General features: G+C 36.6%; 1 pseudogene; it reads left to right on the forward strand.

Annotated features, from left to right (window-relative positions):
* The first annotated feature begins 3,595 nt into the window (after window positions 1–3,595).
* On the forward strand, window positions 3,596–3,716 carry LOC129901820 (5S ribosomal RNA; annotated as a pseudogene).
* The last annotated feature ends 610 nt before the right edge of the window (window positions 3,717–4,326 follow it).

Consider the following 4,326-nt stretch of genomic DNA (forward strand, 5'->3'; position numbering starts at 1 on the left):
GTAATTGGAAATTCGGATAGGACATGTTATAGAGGAGATGCTGCCCGAATTCTGTTAACTTCTTAAATAACTAATAGACTAGTCGAGGAAAGCGAATAAGGAATTGGTTCCTATGGATAGTTGGTGACAAAATTAAAAGATGGAAAGTCAAAGATTATTAGTACTAGTATTACCTTTGTGTTGAATAGGTTCAGAGGACGATAAGACAAGTCGGGTTCAGAGCAATCGATAAGAGGTATGTGAAACTACCCTTTCTTCTCTTTTGGTATGTATTAGATGTAAGTATTATGTATGTGAAATTGGGAGTTATTCCATTCGTAAAGCTCTGAGTATAGTTCAAAATTCTTATCCACTTCATGATGGTGGAACTCCTGTAATAGTCAAACTATTTCCTTTTTAAGGTTTTTTTATATGATAAAAGGTAATGTATTTAAAGCCTATTCTTTCTCTTCTTTTGGCATGTTTTCAAGTTAAGTAGTGAATGATATGAACTTGAGGGTAAATCTACTCATAAATTCCAAGCGTAATTCACGACCCTTATTTACTTCTTAATGAAAGCACTCTTACAGTAATTGAAATAGGACCTCTCAAGCCTTCCATACGTTAGGAAGTGAGGAGTACGTAAAGTCTATCTTTCTTTTCTGTTGGCATATCTCAGTCCTAAGTGGATTGTATATGTAATGTGAGAATAATTCCATTCATAGGACCCTGAGTATGGTTCGTCAATCTTATTCACTTCTCGATATTAGAACTCCTGTGATAGTTGAGTTATGGACTTGTAAGTCTTCTACCTGAAAAAAGTAGTACACGTGAAACCTATCCTTTCATTCTTTTGAAACAGTAATATAAGTGAAATGATATATGGTATGAGTTAGAGGTGATCCCATTTATAGGTTTCGGGTATAAATCATGACTTGTACTCACTTTTTGAGGTTAGGATTCATAAAGTGGTGAAACTCCTATTCCTCAACCCTTCTATTAGCTGAGTAATGATTGGATGTGTAAACTCTTATACCTAGAGACTTTGACACATCTTATGATGATATTCGGGAGATGGTTGTTACATTACCAGGTTTTGTGTGCACGTATATGCATTATTATATGTATAGGGATCAGGCCGTATGTTCCTCGGCACTAACATGTTATATGTATAGGGATCGGGCCATACGTTCCTCGGTACTAACGTGTTATATATATAAGGATTGGGTCGTACGTTCCTCGGCACTAACGTATTATATATATGGATCGGACCGAACGTTCCTCGGCACTAACATATTATATGTGTAGAGATCAGGCCGAACATTCCTTGGTACTAACCTATCATATCTATATGGATCGGGCTATACCTCCCACATTGCTAATAGTATGCATATGCCCATGATGATAAACTGATGCATTTATAACATCGTAAGGTGCAGCTACAGTACCCTATTAAATGTTATACTTGATTTCCTGCATGCATATGTCAGTTGTTATCTCAGTTATATTATGCTTATATACTCAGTACATATGTTGTACTGACCCCCCTTTCTTCGGGGGGCTGCGTTTCATGCCTGCAGGTACAGACACAGGTTTTGGGAGTTCGCCAGCTTCGGATTCCACTCAACCAGTTTTGAAGAAGCTCTATTAATTTGGAGCCGAGTTGTAGTACCAAACCTCCTATATATATATTTGTTTATTCAGGGGTACGAAAGGGGCCTTGTTCCGCTATATGTTACTATTAATATTCTTAGAGGTCTGTAGACATATGTGTGGGTTATACATATAAGTTTTGTTTAGTTATGTCTACATGATGTATTGTAAATATTAAGATACTATGGAAGCCTTGTCGTCTTATACGCCCTTTTATGATAAGATACAAATAAAAGAGGCTACATGCATGAAAATGCTATGACCCACTAGGGTTCTTATGTATAGTTGTTATATTGATCATTATATCTGCTAGATACATATACGGGGGCCTAGGTCAGACCCTAGTCGCAGCCTACGGGGTTGGGTCATGACAGAATTGGTATCAGAGCAGTTCGTCCTCGGAGTGTCTACAGACCGTGTCTAGTAGAGTCTTGATTATCGATGTGTTGTGCGCCATATCTATAAACAGGAGGCTAAAGGACATTTAGGATATTTTCTTTTTTTCATATCTAAGGTCGGGCGATAAAGCTAAGTTATAGGAAATGGAACACCTTATACTAACCTCTGATTTTAGATGAAAGACGATGTCGATAGAAGTAAATGACTGACGATATGAGAAGTTACAAAGCACGCAGGTAAGCCAAGGCACGAAAGATGTGTGCCAGGTAAGGTATGGAAATAGGATTGACATGTAAAGTCGGAAATTCAAAGAAAAAAATAGATAAATTTGAAAAGTGAAAGGAAATATGGACGAAAAGTCTAACGGGTGCAGTTCGAGTTGGACATATGAGGTAAGTCCCTCATTTTATACTATTGTTGATATTGGGCGCCCTGTGAGGCTGCAATATGATGTGATATAATACGTATATATGTATATTTATGTGTGTTGGCCCTGTGAGGCACTTTTGGTATTTTCTGCGTGCAGGTTTGAGATAGTAAGAAATAAAGAGGAAACTTTGCCCAAATTTTACAAGAAATAGAAAGAGAATGAGATACAGGGCTATAGTATGTCTTAAAAGGTCGTGTCCACAATAATGATGAAATTTAGATAAATTACAAGTATTGTTGACCTTAAGAAATAAGTTAATTGCTGAATTGATGGTAGTAGAAACTAGGAGGTCGATATTAATATGGTAAACCAAAGTTGGAAAAGATTTGTGACCCTAAGAAGATGATTTAAGGAAGACTGATAGATCTAGATAGAATGATATATTAAGGTACCAACTAAATTGATATTGCAATATATACGTAACAAAAAAAGGAAAGGACGAGAAATCTCCTCTATAGTAAAATAGGAGAAAACTTGAGGGTAAGTAAGAGAAGCGAAAGCAAGTGTGACAAACTAGACTGTGAGTGTGTGATGGTACAGTAAAATGTGTAAAGCAGAATAAGTTAAGTAGAAGACAGAAAGGCAAATAGGGAATGAATAAGAAAGACTTACACAGATTTATAGGGAATGTTCAAAATAAAAGGTCAAGTGGTATCCACTGGAATAAAGCTAGTATTATGACAAAGCTTGAAACACGAATCATTAAAGTATAAGTTCTCCCGAGTGGAGAATTTGAACTAATTATGAGCACGAGCTAATTACTGATTGGGATGAATAGAATGTGGCTTTGAATCCACTACTACATTAAGGATATTACTCGAGTCCCAGTGTTCAAGACTGGAGTTGGTACTGTAAATTGAGGGTTCTAAGCACCTCATGATGGTATTAAGGTTTTGTACATGGGTAACCCAAAGTATAGGGGATGTAAAGGAAGATATGGAAATAATGCAGTATACTAAATAGGTTAGAAAGTACTCCTATGCATTTGGAAAGTTAGAAATAAACAGATAATGACATGGATATACCCCAAAAGGGGGAAGTAGACAAGATAAATATAAGCATAAGAGAAAATCAACTGACGCTATCATGTGTAAATGGGAATTCTTAAACTTCAAATGAGACCCCACAAGGGATGAATGCGATCATACCAGCACTAACGCACTGGATTCTATCAGAACTCCAACACTAAGCATGCTTGGGCAAGAGTAGTACTAGGATGGGTAACCCATTAGGAAGCCCTATGCGGCTGTGATATTAGATGATATGGATGTATGTATACATTGGCCTTGCATGGCATTGTTGGTATAAAGAAGTATTGTGTATATGTGACTCTACTATGAAAGATGATAAGACCCTTTGAGATAAGGGAAGTATGTTTGCAAAATAACTGATGCAACTTTTGAATGGCGGTATACCAAGAGTAAAACCAGGTGATTACTCGATAAATAAAGTCAGTAGTAGCCATGTAACTGCTATATTTGAATACATTAAGGGAAGGTATAAGATGGTTTGAAGTAAAACCTTTAAGGTATAATCAGTACTAAGGACAAAAGCTATAGTGGAGCCCTAACATCAGTTGAAGAAAGTAAGAAACGACAAAGGTTTACATACAGACTAGTATGGCAATGCTAAGGCATCTTTCGAGCCACTTTAAGCTCCTACATATGTTCGTGTAAAGGGTACAATATGATGTGTGTTAAGAGAACTGGAAAGAAGAAAGGGAAAAGAAATATCACATGTTCTCTATGCCTATGGGTAATCTACCCTTTTAAATTGACTATATGGGTTAATAAGAGGCCTTTGGATGACAACCAATACAGAGAAATTTTGAAGCACTCTTAAGACCTTATGAGGCTAGTTAACAT

The sequence above is a fragment of the Solanum dulcamara genome, chromosome 8, assembly GCF_947179165.1.
Source record: "Solanum dulcamara chromosome 8, daSolDulc1.2, whole genome shotgun sequence".
NCBI classification, from domain to species: Eukaryota; Viridiplantae; Streptophyta; class Magnoliopsida; order Solanales; family Solanaceae; genus Solanum; species Solanum dulcamara.